The sequence below is a fragment of the Strix aluco genome, chromosome Z (assembly GCF_031877795.1).
Source record: "Strix aluco isolate bStrAlu1 chromosome Z, bStrAlu1.hap1, whole genome shotgun sequence".
In the NCBI taxonomy this organism is placed as follows: Eukaryota; Metazoa; Chordata; class Aves; order Strigiformes; family Strigidae; genus Strix; species Strix aluco.
This window is the reverse complement of record NC_133971.1, coordinates 41691814-41709485: the sequence shown is the minus strand read 5'-3', so window position 1 is coordinate 41709485 and position 17672 is coordinate 41691814. Positions and strand designations below refer to the sequence as shown.

Below are 17672 nucleotides of genomic sequence, written 5' to 3'. Positions count from 1 at the left end.
CCCCCTCCTTGGCCCAGGAGGCTGAGCCTGTACTCTCACACACTGCTTGATGCTCCATCCACAACACCAAGTCCACAGTGCCAGGTCTGGGCTAACCAGCCCCAGAAGTCTGACCCACCTAGTATGGAGAAGAACAAACCTCCTCTGAACCCATTTTCAAGCCCCTCACAGATCCCCCCTCCAGTGAGGAGCACACCCCAACCAGCCTCAGCACACGAGCCTGTCCTGGCTGCATCAGCCCTGCTCCCCCTGCCAGGGAGCAACCCAACCTCCCTCAGCTATGCAGCTTCTCACACTACGCAGCCTCCATGAATTAAAGAGCCTTTTTCTGCAGCCAGTCTCCAGAGGTGCTCTGCAATGCGACACAGTCCACCGTAGGTACACGACCCTTACACGTACGTTCTTGTGCAACAACCCAGCTGGTTTGACCCCCAGTAGGTGTGAAACTCACCTCACTGCGAGCAGTTTGAGGACAGATCTCACACCCTAGTCTCTATCATTAACAGCAGCTCGACAGAAAGCAAATGCAGATCTAACAGGGAAACTGTGCGGAAACCCATGCCCTTTCAGGAGCAAAGGGCCACAGTGTTCTCTTGGTCTCAGAGCTCCAAACACATGACTCTTAGAGATAAATTACCTTCCACAAAATAAAGGGAGAACTTGCAAAAATGATCCAGACTCATTTCTGCTCAAACATCTATGCAAATTCTCTGTTTTACTGAGGGGTCCCCCAGCAAAAACTGCCCCCAGAGCCAGGCTCCTCTTGCTGCATTGTGATGGAATACGTTGCTTTCTCAATCATATAGTGATATGCAAATGTTGTATATAAAAATCAAGTCACAGGTTGCTTGTCAGTCATTTTTGTTAGAAAATAGCCCCACAGATACTTACCATCTTTGCCCTGAAGGATGCAGGGATGACACTCTGATTGGAGAGTTGGAGACTTCGGGAAGCATCTTGTATAACTTGGATACTGCCGAAATTTATCTTACTTGGGTGCACGTAGACAACTGCTCCTTCTCCAGTGCTCACTAAATGGATTTTCTGCTCCAGAAAGCAGGTAGGAAAGATCAAAAAAAACAACAGAGAAAGTTTGAAATGATTAGACAGCTCTAAGGGTACTCCTAGACTGGGGGATAATTATGGCTGTTTGAAGTTTTTTCAGTGTTGTAAAACCAAAACAGAAGGCCTGGAGCAAGTGTGGGATCTGGACTGATCCCATCTGAAAAGCACAAGCTCCCGTTATCAGGGGATGAAGAAACCCTGGTTCCTGTGTTTGCTTTTTCACACCTCCTCCACACTGTTAACTCTCCTTCCTCTACCTTGTGCCTGCTCCCACTCCTTTTACTGCTCAGTCTTGCCCCAGACCACCCTCCCTGACTTCTGCTGCTGCACAGCACACTTGGACAGTGACTTTAGCCCCAAAGCTACACCTGTGAAAGCCAGCACAAGTCAGAAGCAAAGCAGGCCCTTTAGAGTAGAGATCACACAAGTTAGTTGCCTCTGATTTGTACAAATGTGTATTCCTGGTATTATATGGATAATGGGCATTAATTATTAATTACATCATTCAAGCAGTATTGTTTTCTTTTGACAGTCTGAGACCCAAAAGTTCTGTTCTTGCAGAACTGGCACAGACTATTGGAGGAGGAATGTGGATCCCTTGGCTAAACCACCTTCTCACATCATTAAAAACACTCAGGAGGCATTCAGGAGATTTAGCAGCATCATTTCCACTTGTTTTATTAAAAGTTTAAATCCCTGTAACTACTTTCAAAATGTCAGCCTTTCGTTCTGTTACAGAAAGCTTAAGGTTCCCAGGAATCCTGTGACATCCTCTTTCATGCTCAGAGAGATGAGAAGACGTTTTAAAACAGCTGCTTCAAAAGTTGATATCATCTTAAATTAAAGTTTAATTAACTATATTTGTTCTCGATTTCAGCTAGATGAAGTCAGGACACTACAGACAACATTCTCTTGCCTACATTTTGTTGTCATTGCTGCTGTTGTGTATGCCTGAATGTGAACATCATCTTTCAGGAGGCTTTAGTCCAGGACTTAGTAGACCAAACTTAGTAGAAAAAAAAGTCTCTGTGCTCCACGTGCAAGTGCTGTGGAGACTCATGAGTCTTTGGCTGGGGCTCTTGGCAAAGAGATATGATGGATGTTTCTCAGACGTGATGGGCCTGACTTTCAGCATGGCCTCTTACACAGCACTTGCCTTAGCAGGATTCAGGGACGTCCCTGCGTGCTCCTGAACAAAAGGCCTAACGAAGCACCAGTGCGGTTCATCTAATAGCACAGCAGAGTACGAGACCCAGGGGTTGTTCTGGGCTTCAGACTGGCCCTCTTATCCCGACTGACCTACCGTAATTAAATGCTGTGTCAGACACTTAGATTACCACCTAGGATGATACATCCTTCCTCTTCTCTAGGTGAAGGGAAGTTGTTGCGAGTATACTTGAAATTACAAGACCTCCTGACCTTGTTAATGTATAGAAACCAGTAAAGTAGGACGTTTAGTTTTAACGTTAACCATCACTTGTGTTTCACTAGCTTTTATTTTTCCCATATTTCACTGCAATGTATATAATTTCATTTATACTCTTTTCCTAACTACCCTCTGACATCTTACCCACTGGTAAAACATCTTGAAACCTGTAACTCCTTGCCTAGTGGAGATAAAACAGGCCTTGGACAGTCTGGCAAACTCCGAGTACATCCCTGATAACAGGGACCTAAAAATGCAAGACAAGTGCCTGAGAAGACGCCAGTGTCAAGAAAAGCGACTGGAAGCCGGTTTAAACCAACCTCCTCAAAACAAACAGGAGCTGAAGGAGGGATGAGGTCACTCCATGACCATGTATGGACATGGGAAACCTAAAGTTCAGCTAGCAGACAGTGTGAGGAAGGTGATGTGGACCACCAAGGTGGGGAGAAGACCCTCACTCTATTTTTACTATGCACTCTCAGACTATGTAAATGAATTCTGAGAACCCATTAGCATAAGACTGTCTTTTCTAGGAAACCTGATGCATACGTATGCTTTTTGTGTATATTAGTCAGAGAGTTTTGTTAGTAAGCGTGGCACTCATGGTGGAGTGATCCCCAGTGCTGCCCAGCGCTGCGAATAAAGAATCCCTGCTGAACAACAGTTATACTCAGTTCTGACTGTGGAGTGAAGCTCTTTGTTTCACAGGCATTAGCTGTTGCGTATGCCACAAACGCCTTCTTTCCTTGTCCACACCAGCATATATTACAAGTTCTTGTTTTCCCGGGAAGGATCCTCGGAATTAGCAACCCTGCCTTACGCTTCACACCCCACCAAGATGAGTCGCACAAAGGCCCACGTCCCCTGGAACTCACCAGAGGGGATCCTTCACTCCCAAACACTGCAGCATGAGCAACAGTGTCCTGCTCTCCCGTCACCTGGGCCTCCAGGGTCAATGGGACCTCCACCGAGCTGTGAGGCTGGACAATCCCCCACGGCACGGGGCTGGAGTACCACACAGAAGTGTCCTCCTTGTGTTCCTGTAAGGGACAGAGTCAAATGCAACACACAGGAGTGACCTTTGAGGAAACTTTGAACTCCTCAACATCTACACAATGGCAATTCACACACATTTTCAAAAATCCCCAGGAGAAAGCAGAAAGGTACAAAGCAAGATGCAAGACTTGTATGGGCTTAGCATCCTCAGGGGGTCTAAAAGCTGCTGCACCCACAAACACCCACTCCTGGGCTGGCAGCCTCCTTGCAGCAACTTTTCACAACCCTCTATGTTCTCCTGCATGAAAGTACCCCAAAGACTAGAATATAAACTGCTTCCTAAAAAGTTTAAACTGCTTCCTGAAGTTTATATTCAGGTAGGTTCCTGTCTAACTGCTTCCTGAAGTTATATTCAGGTAGCTTCCTTTTCTCAGCAACCTTTAGGTTTGAATATAAACCAGCAAGGTCTTATCCAAAACCCTTTTTTCCCCTAATAAACCCCTTTATAACATCTGAGGGCAGGAGGTGGATGCAATGCCAAACCTGAGGGATAACCCTGTAGCAGCCTGGAAGATTGCTGTCGTTCACAAGGGTCAGCATCTGCTGATAAGGGAATTTTAGAAAGCACCGTCCAAACATCACGACAGGGTTGAGTACTCGCAGCGGAGGAACCACGCATCTAGGCAAAGAGATGACCAAAAGGGAATTAGAGATACCGAGAGAATGTAGAGTTCGTTTACTCCCCAAGTAGCATGAAATAGAGCATAACACATTTGTCAAATAGACACTTAATACCCCTACAGCGATAAATCACCTTTAACTTCTTCTGACTCAACCACCTCCTGTAAAGGTGGGGCAAAACCCTGGGACTCAGCCTCTCAGAGGCTGCCAAGTGCCCAGGCAGCGCACAGTGCCCTGTCCCAGAGCTGCCTGATCAGCTCTGCCCGCTCTTTGCCCCAGGAGGCTTGCAAGGACCCTCCCAACAGTCCCAGCAAGGCGTGAGTTCTGGGGGAGCCTTCCCACTGAGGACCAGTGCTCACCAAGGCTCAAAGAACACAAGACTCCAGTGTCTCAGTGAAAATGACTCCCTCTCTCCCACACTGCTGTTGCCCTGCCTGAGAACTCAGCCCTTTGCCCCAGCGATGGAGGGCACAAGCCACCCCCTGCCTTAGGCAGTGGGGGATCACCCTCTCCCAGTTCCTGCACCCCCACGGCTCCATGCATTGTCTGTCCCCATTTGCACTTGTTTTACAAAACTGCAGCCCAGGCACTGACTGGATGACTCTGCCTGGGAGAGGGAACAGCACAGTGAACTCATCCCTCTTGTAATCAAACCAACACCCACTGCAGCACAACAGGATTGAATCTGGCTGCAGCAAGATCTTCTGGCTTAAGTCTGAGAACATTAGTGCTCAAAAGAACCAGAGGGAAGCAGAGAAACCTGAGCTCACCTTTCACATCAAGGACTATTTTCCCCTTCATACAATCGTGCTTTGAGCTTTCCCTCACCAGTCCTGCCATAAGCCCCTTTCCCATTCGCATGCACCTTCGTTAACTGACCCAGACACCAGCTCTCAGCAGGCTGCTCATTGCGGCCCAAATGAATGCTGTATTTTGGTTGCAACCCAGCACAAGTCCACCACTTGCGGGAAGGAGGAAAGATGGCCCTTTGGAAACTTATTACACCTCAAGCACCAAAAAACAGGCCAATAATGAATATAATTACTGTTCCCCTTAGAAAAAGGCTCAGGGCCATGCCTGTCCGTGGAGTACAGGTGCTGCTTTCAGAACACTGCCAATCTCACATCTAGCTGGGCAGAACTAGCTCATTAAGCAACACTTGTCATTTGGAGATGGAGCCAGCAAACCGTGCAAGGCAGCGTGGTGCTGGATGCACGAGGAGAGACGACGAGCTGCAAGGAAAGCGCTGATACCTGGCTGTGAGGAGCAGCGCCGACACCGCCTTGCCAACACCGCACACGTCCACCACCAGTGCCAGCTCGTAGCTCTTCACAGTGTTGGAACACAGGGTGACCTGGTGGAAGAGAAGAGCATCAAACACTTCATCACTTCCAAAAGCCATCGTCCATGTGTGCTGTCCTCCGGTTCTTGTTCCACGAGCAGGAGAGGGAGGATTTTGCCCTAACTCTTCTGCTGGTCCATGTACAGAGCACAGTTGCTGGGAGCAACAAAAGTCTTCTGACAAATCTGCTTTGTTAAATACACCTTGCCCTTACCAGGGCATATGTAAGCACGATTACATTAATGCTCTACTCACCACTGTATTAAAATTAAGGGACGAATTTTTAATCTCAACTACAACAGCATAAATCCAGAGTCAATCTGTTAACTTCAACAGATTCAGCTTTACATTGGGAAGCTGAGGGCAAAATGCAGCCCAGCAGGTGCTGTGCAGTTCATGGCTGCCAGACCTTTTTCAGTCCCCACTGGAGATCACCGTAGTGAATACAACTCATTCTGCTCTTCAGGAGAGGATATATAAGACCAGGAAGCAAAGCAAACTGCTTTATATAATGACATCTCTCTTTTTAACAGCCACCTTCTGTCCTCATCCTTCCTCTGCCCACTTTAAATCAAAGAAACTGCTCAAAGCAGCTCTCAAAAACATATGAATGGCTTCTGTACTTGACCATATGGTACATGATCTTCAGCTTACGATTTTGGAAACAAAGCAGTGGTCCTTCAGAAAAGCCCCAGAGTAACGCAGCTAACAGAAGCCTAACACTAGTGCAGGTATCTTACCTGCGTTATGCTCAAAACTAGCGGTGCTAAAGCCCTCTCATCCCTCAGAGAAGCTCCAGCTCCACCCGCCGAGCACGTATGGCTGGACTCTTCCCATATTGGATATCCAGGAATCCTAGGGGGCGGATGGCCCCTCCGCGGGGCTTTATGGTAAATTCGGTTGGCCTGAGGCGATGTTGGGCTCCCTTTTTCCGGAGTAGGCGAGTGTTGTCTGACATCTGAACAAAACTGCTGACACTGGGCTCTCCCAAGCTGTCCCCATGAATGCGAAGGTTGAAGGTCAGGGGCGCCAAGGAGGTGTTAGTGAGGCGACACGACAAGGTGTGAGGAAAACCTAGGAAAATGACATAAATATGAATTTATGCACCAACTGTCCCGTGATTCCTGGTGTGAATAGCCTGTTATGATAAAACTGGGTTTGGAGTTAGCTCTTTTCAATCTGAAGTACAGCTTACTGAGAAGCTATGCAAGGAATTAATTGTCACTTAAGTTCCCTTTTACGCTGATCACAGAGATTGCTTCCTTGGAAATGCCCACTCTTAGTGATGCTGAACACCACAAGTTTCTCCCTCTCTAACTGTGAGGAGCTCTCTCACCTGTCCCCAAACCAGCACCAATTAGTTCTCACTTACGGGTGTCCATGCAGACAGACCATTTATTCTGAAAATTCAATCCATAAAATGCCCTGTTAACTCTGTGAACACTCCCACAGGTTTCAGTATATAAAGTCATCGAGGAGAAGCTACAGTAAAAGAAAGGAAGGATGAAATTGGGAAGGATAGCATGATGCAAAGCACTCTAACGCAGTTTCTCTAGGCAGGATCCTTAAGGCATCTCCTGTCTGGGGCTACCACACTGAGCACATGACAACTCACAGCCCACCGCACTGGAGGCAAACCTGATGCTTGCTCAGAAATCAGCAGGAGCCATGTTCCACCTTACCTAACAAATGGGACATGGCTTCCACACTGCACACTGGCCTGCAAAGGTCGACATCACTTTAGCTGTGATACTCGCCTTCCCTCATGGAAAACCAGTGACACAACCACACCTGGCGGGGTGTTCTGCAGAGACAGGACATCAGCCCACAGCCTGCTCTGGCGTGGACATCTGGCTTGGCTGGTCAGCTCTGTGAGAAGGAGACATCTCCCGTGGCCTGCTTACCAAGCGTCGTTTGAATACAGACAGGGAGGAAAACCAACTGCAGCCACAGTGGGGAGTTTCTCCATGTCCAACAACAGTGACCACTGCCCACCTCCAGCAGTTCCTCCAGCAGGGAGGCCGGAGGGGCACAAAAAGGACAAACACAGAGTTCACAGTCCCAAATGAGACCAAAGTCACCAGATGCCGGTCAACAGTCATCAGCACAGTTAAAAGAAGCAAAAATACAATAGCTGCCTTCAGCTGAAAAGGCCTTATTAATGAAATGAGGTTAAGGAGAATGAATCTCCTATTACATAACCACATTTCTGCCTGGTGTGTTTCTTGTTGTTTTATTCAAAAGAAAATAAAGAAGTGGCAGAGTGGTGATGGAGGGAGGGGAGAAGCAACTCAGGAAAGGTAATGAGTCTTCTTAAAAAGTCCATGAACAGCTTGAAAACACAGAGGCATCCTGGGCACAGAATGATAATGGCCCTTCAATCAATCCACAATTGATTTCACATTTAAACTGCAGATCATCTCAGTAAAAAGCCTTTTGTGAGACTGAGATGGAGAACCAGAATCTGCGTTTCAACAGAGATGCTCTGGATGCTCAGCCACCAGCTCTGTCAGCAGAGCTGGGCTTGTGGTGGGGAAGGAGGAGCCCATGGTCCGAGGACATCAGTGCCTGATTCAGAGCTACTGCTTGGGCATGTTACCCGGTGGGTGACGACGAGGGGCCCTCACAGCGTTAATTAACATCTCGCACTAAAGGTCAGGCAGGTAAATGGTATCCTTGCCTTGCAACAGGAACATTTACCCAGCACCTACAGGCTAGTATGTTGCTTAAACTCCCTTCTGCTGCAGTCCCGTCCCCTGGGCCCTTCTGGGACAAGGACTTTCACAGTCATTCTGCTGCCAAGGATTGGGAGATTGGGGCTGAACAGACTACAAGGACACCAGAAAATACTGACTTTCTATCCCTTTGGTCCTATTTGATCTCACGATGGCACAAGACCGCCTAAGCAACCAGCAGTCCTGGCTTTAACACCCTGAAGGCTACTATGGAGGAACACAAGTGACAGATGATCTTACGTTAAAGTGCTCCATTTTGGTAATTCACAGAGCTCTCAACCCGTGGCCCAAGCCCAGGGCACACTCACCAAAGGAGACATCACCAAAGTGGAGGGCAGGGACGTCGAAATGAAAAGTCGGTCCAATGACATAGCCCCTGCAAGGACAAAGACAGGCAGAGGAGGCGCTGGCTCGGTTAGAGAGAATGGCAAAGCGTTCAGCTTTCCTTACCGCTCGGGTGGGTAAAAGCTGCTCTCGGAACCATGGTGGGTTTCAAATCAACCTGTCACCCCTGTGCTCAGCACAGCACCCATGTGGACAGCAGGCAGCCAAAGCAAAGTGGTCAACAGCCGACAGCTGCTGCCGAGGCTCAGGGCACCACGGCAGGGTGTGCCCTCACGCTGCTACTGGCCCAATGAAGGTCCCTGAACAAGTGATGGCTCTGTGCCTCGGTTTCCCCACCCGTAATGTGATGGACAGAGGTGTCCACACAAAAGGGGTCTCATTGTAACTAGCCTTCCCAGCCACAGGTTCCCTGCTTTGGTATTTCTTAGCTGGAACTGGTGTTTCCATGGAGTATATGAACACCTTTCTCAGAAGACCCGATCCACACAATCATTACACATGCAGGACTTTGAGGCATGAATCCAGGGGAGCCCCAAACATCCATTGAGAAGAGCAGCAACAGTTCTACAGAGAGGACAGTTGAATCTTGGAGGGAAGTATCAGCTTGTCACCAGTGCACCAGCTGACACATCCAAGAGCAACACGTCTTAAACCGCCGAACATGGGTGTCCTGAACCCACCACACCACCTCGCCCGTCCTTAAACTCAGCAGACAGGCTCCATACTCCAAAACTCACTCACATCCACTGAAATCAGTACTTGAAGCTGCACACATTCATTAATTGACTTCATGGTTGATGACAATCAATGTCAGCTCTGCCTCAGTTAAAAATCAAGGGCCACAGTGCACAGTGCCTTCTCATTTTATTCACAGGACTGCCACTGTCATTATCCACATGTTCTACACATGAACAGACACCAGCACCCCGCAGGAGGGACCTGTGTCCCTCCGTGCTGTCCCATTTCCAGCATCCCTTTCCAAACACCAAAGAAACAAGCATCCAGCACCTCATAAGGCTGGTTTCCAAGTAACAAATAATCACCTATGGTCTTGGCACCTTCTGACTGCATAGTCAAAGAGCACTCAAAAACTGACTTTCGGGAGTTTCAGTCCAACACTGCTTCTTGATTCTTGCAGCTGAATCAGCTCCTAAGAATGAGCCAGGTACCAAATCCCTGCTGATGGTGAAGTTCCTTCTCCAGGGACCTCACATAACCAGACTTGACCTCCCAAGCCCTAACAGCTTACTCTAGATGGAGCAAAGGGAGCAGACACGCTTTCCGTCACAGCATTTGACAGGAGACGATGGAAAACTACCTCCAAACCAGCCACGACTGGGGATGACACCGGGAAAGTGCCAAAGATGAGTCTTGCCAGGCAAGTGGGGAAATGACTGCCATTTCTGCTGAGTGCACCGGATCTGTGCTCTAGGAAGTTAAACTGGAATGACTGCCCAGAAGGCTCAGGCAAGGAGCCAACCCAGAGCTGATAACACTACAGCTTGCAAGAGAATGGGGGAAAAGGCAGTGGTTTTGGCAACAACTGTGTTTTACAGTAGCATTAAGTAACGCATGCGTGAAGGGAGATCAGGGTCCTGGCAGAATAGGAAGGATAACACAAGGCGGGAGAGGAACTGCTTGAACTCTCACCCCCGTTCCTTCTTTTGCAGCCCAGTGTCCCACCAGCCAGCTCGCCTCCGTTCAAAAGAACCAGAAGCTTTTCTCCACGGAGGACGAAATCCAGTGCACAAAACCATCCGAAGAGGGAGGCTCAGCTGGAGCTGGTGGGTGGACATCTCAAGGGCATTTGAAAATAAACAGCTTGAGCTGTGGGGCTGGAGAATGACAGAAGGGCTGAAGAGGGATCCTTGAAAAAGGCATGACAGAGCTCAAGGAGGCAGATGCCATCTCAGGGAGAAGACTGCAATGGGAATTGCTGCTGAGGGACAGCTGCATGGGAGCAGGCGGGTGTGCTGGGGTGCCATCAGATGGGCTGCATAGGAGCCACCATCCAGGGAGGAAGAGTACAAGGATGGGGAAGAAATAAATAAAAAAGGACCAGCAATCCTCTTTCACTGAGACAGAAGGTCTGCACTGAGCCCAGGGGGGTGCTGGCCAAACAGGGCAGAGAGTGGCCACAGAGAAGGGGAGGGGATGCTGGGCACTGGGAGCCAGGTCATCACTGGGGAAAAAAAGGACCACTTCATTTGGCTGTGGGGAAGCCAAAACACAGCCATTCCTCTGACAACTCCTTCCTTCCTTCCCCAGGAGCAAGGCCACTGCGAGGCAGAGGCAGCAGGCACTGTCCAAGCAGTACTGTATTCTACCTGTGATAAGTGCAGCCTTACCAGCAAAACCTGCCCTTGCTCAAGGAGAAAGCTGCTCATGCAATAACACCCTGTGACCCATTTGGGGGAGGGACAGAGGAGAATAAATTATTTGATTGTGAAATGTTCCCTCTTGATTCCAAAAAAAGCAGCACTTTCCCTCCAAACACAAAGCCAACGTAATTGTTTCTCTACTGAGGTCAACAGACCTACTCACCACTCTTTTCTTGCAAAGTAATATCCTTTTTGTTCTTTTTTATCCACTTCCCTCACCTTATTGGTAAAGTCAACCTCAGATTCCTCCCATTGCTTTACTGCCTTTGTCTAGTCTAGAGGAGGCACAGCCAGCCCCACAGCTCCAGAGCACCCAGCACCAGCCTTCCTGCCTACACCACGTCATCCCACCAGCCCATTGTTAAAGACCAGCTGGGACAAGTTTGCATGCTGCTGTGGTCCTAAGAAGTGAGCTTTGCCTCTCCTATCAGCTTTTTTTCCCCCCTTCTCCCCTTTGCTTGGTGAGGATTATCTCTTGCCATGGCACCAGCCCACGGGATGATGCCCGAGTCCGTGTGACAGCACCTGCCGCAGAGCTCCCCGTCTCCCGCGTCAGCACTGCTCTGGCTGCAGAGAGGAGGTACCACAGTGCTGGCTGCACAGGAGGACAGCTTGTCCCAACCCATGAGCATGAGAGATGATGCTGAGGCTGCTGCTACCCATTTGGTTGGATTATTAACAGAGGATTTTAAAAACACTGCCTCTGGCTGCAGTCACCCAGGCTGGCTCCATCCCCAAAGCTGTGCTGGCCTTGCTGTGTGTTCAGGGGGGGTGGTCCAGACCATCTACCACCCAAAGCTGATGCCATCCTGCGTCTGCCGTGGCCCAAGGGGGAATGAGCTACCTGTAGGAAGGAGTCACTCCAGCTCCTGGGTACCCGGACTGGGCAGCAGGCATCTCTGCACCTTTCTTGTACCGCCTCCAGTCAAACTGTTTTCCAGCATGGGTAGTCACTTAAAGCCCCGGGGCCCTCACACAGAGACGTGTGAGAACCTGCTGCTGCCAAATTCTGTGCAAACAGCGTCCTGGAAAGTCACAGAGCCACCCGCCTCAACCATGAAGGCAAAGCTCCTTCCCAGAGGAACCCAAGACTTTGAAAGTTAAACTGGGTATTGAGGGCACAGGAGACATGGTCACAGGTGACAGCAGGTTGGGGGAGCTGATCCTGCCCCTCTACTCCACTCTGATGAGACCCCCCCTGCAGTGCTGTGTCCAGCTCTGGGGTCCTCAGCACACGAAAGACATGGACCTGTTGGAGCGGGTCCAGAGGAGGCCACAAGAATGATCAGAGGGATGTAACACCTTTCCTGTGAGGACAGGCCGAGAGAGTTGGGGTTGTTCAGCCTGGAGAAGAGAAGGCTCCAGGGAGACCTTACTGTGGCCTTTCAATACTTCAGGGGGGCTTATAAGAAAGATGGGGACTGACGTTTTAGTAGGACCTGCCATGATAGGACTAGGGGTAATGGTTTTATACTTAAAGAGGGAAGATTCAGACTAGATATAAAGGAAGAAATTTTTTACAGGGAGGGTGGTGAGACACTGGCACAGGTTGCCCAGAGCAGTGGTAGATGCCCCATCCCTGGAAACATCCAAGGTCAGGTTGGACAGGGCTCTGAACAACCTGATTGAGTCGATGACGTCCCTGTGCATTGCAGAGGGGTTGGACTAAATGACCTTTAAAGGTCCCTTCCAACACAACTATTCTACATTTCTGTGATTTCCTCTCACAGACAATTACACTTCATTTGCTGCTGCAACTGCAAGGTTCAAACTGGAGTCAAGATTGAAAAGCCCTGGCTCTTAGTGTGGGGATGCTAGGATCCGAGCCAAGACTAAGACCTTAGACAACACCTTTTTTTCATCCTAAAATGAGGTAGGTGGGAGATGATTACCCAGAGACAGCTACAGATGTGCCCACCAAGCTCCTGTAACCCTCCTCACCTGATAGTCAAGGTCACAGGCTCAGGGGATCCATTCACACTGAACCTGAATTCTTCTGTGAACTCCCCCAGGATGGCGGAACTGAAGGAGATCCGGATGACTTGCAGCCCGTCCGGCAAAATGATGCCCTCCTGGGGGAGGAAGGTGAAGCAGGAGCCCAGAGCTGTAGCTGGAGGGACCAAGTTGAAGACAGTGTCGATGGCTCCTTTGTTAAACAGGACCACCTGCAGCAGCAAGAAAGCAAAATGGAAATACATAAGGAATCTTCCTTTCTTACAGAAGGCTGATTTGTCTTCTGATTAAGCAATTAACGTCTGTAAAAAGCAGAAGATGCTGTGTGCTGCTGCTTGGCAGAAGCCAAAGAAAATGCAACAGGACAAGTTCTGCCTTTGGGTTTTTCGTACAAAGCAGTGACAGCTTCATAGAAACAGTCACTCGGGGTTTATTCCACTGACACAGAGCAGCCCACTTCGACTTGCAGTGCAGAGGAGCTGCTCAGCATCACCAAGTCGATTCAGACCTGTCCCTAAGAACAAGGAAGGGCCGTTGCAGCATTACTAGTGATTCATCACACAACTGATTCTGCTCCCGATGAGTCCGATCCTGCCAAGGGCAGAACATGTTGCAGCCAACAAATTTACTGCATGTAGAAGACACCTCAGGGCAGCACTATAACCAACTTCAGAAGCACTCCCCAACTCTGCTACGGTATGTAATTTAGTTTTCTTATTTTTTCTTTAATGGGATACTTTCTTAGTCTTTGCTCAAACAGACGTGTCAGGAAAGGATGAGCGTGCGGTGCACAGCAGCTCTATCTATTCCAAAGAATTTCTCTTTCTTAAATATTCACAGCCACCATCTAAGACTTTACCGTTATCAGAATAAACTGCAAATTTAGAACTAAGCCGTATTTTGTTGAACACTTGAGAGATCTACTGCCTCGATCAAGTGACACAATCCCGTAGCACTTGTTGAGAGTCAGCTCTTCTCATGTTGGGTGAGAAATGCCCACAGCTGCTGCGAGTACCAGCACGCTGTCAGTCACCAACAAACCCACCCGAAGCAAAGCGGTAAAGGTTCTGATTGCTGCAGGGTGAAATCCTGCCATTTCCATGGACTTAACTATCTGCTTTGGATTTCTTTTCCCTAACTTTTGTCCTTGTAAAACCTGGTAGAAAAATTGAGACAGAAGCAGAGAGATGTCCCTTATTTTTTAATTTTGCAGCTGCTGTTAAAAATATTCACGTATTCAAGCTCTGCAAGGGTAACCTGAAAACTACTCTCTCCTCTCTTGTCTTTTACACCTCAGTTACAAATTGCACTTAGGGATCCAACGCTGAGCTGAGGTTTACCTCCAGTCTAGCTGCTTAGTACAGCACTAACAGTATCATCTACTTAGTCACATTTTCTCAAGTCATGAAAATAATAAAATGATAATCAATAAAGTATCACCATTAAAAATGCATAGAGAGCACAATATTTTGGTAAGAAAACACCTTAATGTGTCCTTCCCTGCCACAGTCAAGCTTTTAAAAGTATTGCCTCATTTTCTACCTCTTTCAGTTGCCCTATCTTATTTTTTTTTGCAGAAGACTTGACACCATTGGCAGGGGGAGGCAAATATGTAGAAAATTCCTTTGCTTCATTTCCGGAAATGCTTTGCTCTTCATAGAGATGCAGCAAATCTGAAGAGTGGCGAGAGACTGGTCAGCAAGGGAAAACACTCCCAGTTCTGTTGCAAGACACAGCTCTGAGCCAGGAGGCTGGACAACTTTCCTCCAACTCCCAGGAACCAGCAGCACACACTTAACCGAAAACTGGCTGCACTGGACTGGAGTTCAAACACAGTAAATTTGTTCCAGCTGCTTTTTAACAGCCCGGGTACAAAGGTGTATTGCATCCAGGGCTGAAACAAAAGCCTCTGAATATTTATCTTTTTGTCCCAGTGTTGCTTTCATGTGTCAAGGGGGTATTTTTTCACATGAAGCCTCCCAGCTGATCTCCAGGGAAGGTTGCCAAAAAGCAGGGATTAAGGCTTCACAAACAACATATGCACCTTTCAGATCCCATCAGAAGTATCCAGATTCTGGGAAAGCCCCCGAATTTGACTAGTATGTCAAATAGTCCCTGCTCACAATGACCCGAGTTGCCAGAAATCCCACAGGTCCACGAGGCTCACTGCTGCCCTGGGAGCCTTCAGGATCCGCCCCCAGCCCCTCAGAATCCCGACTGCTCACCTCATAGCTGTGCTCTAATCCAACAAAAACCTTCCCGATGTCCAGCTGCTCAAAGCTGAAGTGGAGCCGAGGCCCTGTGCCTTCCCCTTTGATGCGCAGGGGCAGCCTGGTCTCAGGGCCTAGGGAGAGATTTCCACTTCAGTACAGTAATTCCCTCTGTTATCCTGGACTGTCCAGGCTGCCTCAGTGCTACTCCCTGACTCGGGGCTGGATTGGACCAGCTCTAGGTGCTCCAGGAGGAGATACAGGACTCTTCCCTTCCCTCAAGAGATATGCCTTGGGGCTGGCTTCTAATTTCTAACCAACCCCTCGGGCTGGTTTCTCATTGAGCCATCAGTTTGCACCCTGAAAAAGCAATGCTGAGTTTAAAACACAATCACTGAATTTCTTCCTATGTGCTTAGATGAGCTCTGAAATCCACTCAGTGAAGGCACAAAGCTCACAAAACAGAAGATAAAAATACGCCATCTATACTGATGCAATCAGAGACAAGAGAACAGGAGCCGAGAAGTACGAGCCCAGGCAAGGCGAAGCTCCCTGCTAACGGCGGTATGCACGTCTGAGACTGCCTCCAGCAGGCAGAGCGTCTCAGCCACTGCCCATGCCTGACACACAGCTCCGTGCCTGGGGCTCGGGGGCTCACCTCCTGCAGTGGCACCTAAATGAGACAGGGCTTTGTGATCTCCAGAGAGAAGCACTCACCTGTGCCCACCATGATACCGAGAGCTCAGCTTTGTGAAGACACCTTACCTGAAGCACGCTGAACAGTTATGGAAAACCTCACTGCTGAGGTCAGAGAAGCCATAAACATACTGCTAATACACACACCCCTTGCTGCAAAGGAACTGAGACTGCAAGGCTTATAGCTAAACTCTAAGATGCTCATTTTCTTCCGTAAGCCCGCTAAGATGACAGTGTGGGATCTTTGTCTGAAGGATGCTCTGAACCACTGGAGCAGCCTCAAGTGCCTGAATCCTGGCCACTGTAGCTCTTTGGCCTCTACAGGCACCTGGCAGCAGAGCAAATGCTGGCAAACCCACGGCATGAAAACCTATCCCTTCACTGCCTTGGTTGTTCTGGGATCAGTGACCCAGGCTTGTAGCGACACATCCTGAGGGCTGGCCTTGGACAGGAGACCACCTGGAAACCGCAGGGACAGTGGGCACGTACCAGCACCCTGCTGACCACTGACCCTTCCTACCAACTACACGAGAACCGAGTGGGCTGCAAGACTACTTGCGCCTCCACTGTGGGCAACAGAAGCAGGAGAAAGGAGCCGTACCTGAGATGTCGCAGTAGACCGTTTGTTGATAGACTCTGGCTTCTCGGGGTCTAAAGATCACATTAATTTCAGCTGAGGAATTTGGCCAGATATCTCCCTCCTGAAACAGAAGGAGACAGCAAACCATTTGTCTTCAAATGTCACATTTCTTGTTTTCAACCACAGCCCTGTAGCCTTTATTTAGAGCATCAATGAAGAGCAGGGAACAAGCAACACTTATCAACAAAATTTATGGGAGTTTGGAAGCAGCTGCAAAAAAACTTTCTAAGTCTCTTACCTTTACTGGCATCTGGTAGAGGCGTTTTGTTAAATTAGGGCTATAACAAAGCAACCAAACTGGCTCACACTCCAGTAGCACCTCAGGAGCCAGCGGTCTGCCTGGGCTACGTGTTCTCTATAGGATGGCAGTTGAGTCAGAGCATGGAGAACCACCATGGATGGTAACCAGGACAGATGTAAAACTACGCAATGCTGTGAACATGGTATTGCAACACGTCTGGCTGAAACACTTCTGGACTCAGACAGGCTGCAACTGGCCGGTGCCATAAAATACAGATGGTGGATGTATGATGGTACAGCACAACCACTCCAGCTGTCGTATCCTGGTTTTGCTACAGCATAAAGCAAGGTGATACGGGAGGGGATGGCACACCGTGACTCACAGCTGTCTCTCTGCAAGAGCCCAACCGTAAATACATGCAGATCCTATTTCTCCCTCAGCCCCTAAATAATGAGAATCTGCTAGATCTCCACCAGTCTGAGTAAGAAAAAGCTGATCTTGAAAAGCCGGGCACCACCAACTGCTGGCCAAATCACCTGCTTTGCTTTGCAGAGGGGGAAGGCAATGGAAGGAAATCACTGCTCAAAGCAGTCAAAGAAACAAAAGACAGAGCTGGCAACAGAAGTACTAAAATGACACTCAAAGTGCATCCTGTCAGCTCAGGGCACTTAGGAGAAAGGCAGTGCCAAAGCCAACATCTGCCTCTTTCCATAAATAACTGAACCCACAGGGAGCTGTGGGATGGACCACGGCTCCCACTGGAGATGGTGTCTTCTGCCAAAAAACAAAGTGCTCTGCAGTAGCCTCTCATCTGGATGGGGAACAGCTTGGTTCCCCAGCTGAGGTGCAGATTTGCAGCAACAAACAACACTGTTACCTCCTGGCCCAACCTCTGGATCAACAACAGTAGCACCTTCGCAACCCGGACATCTTGAAGACCACCTCCATCAGCTCAGGGTTC

General features: G+C 48.8%; 1 pseudogene; it reads right to left on the bottom strand.

The window, feature by feature from the left end:
• Positions 1-17672, bottom strand: part of LOC141918784 (hydrocephalus-inducing protein homolog) — a 94892-nt pseudogene that overhangs the window by 47065 nt on the left and 30155 nt on the right.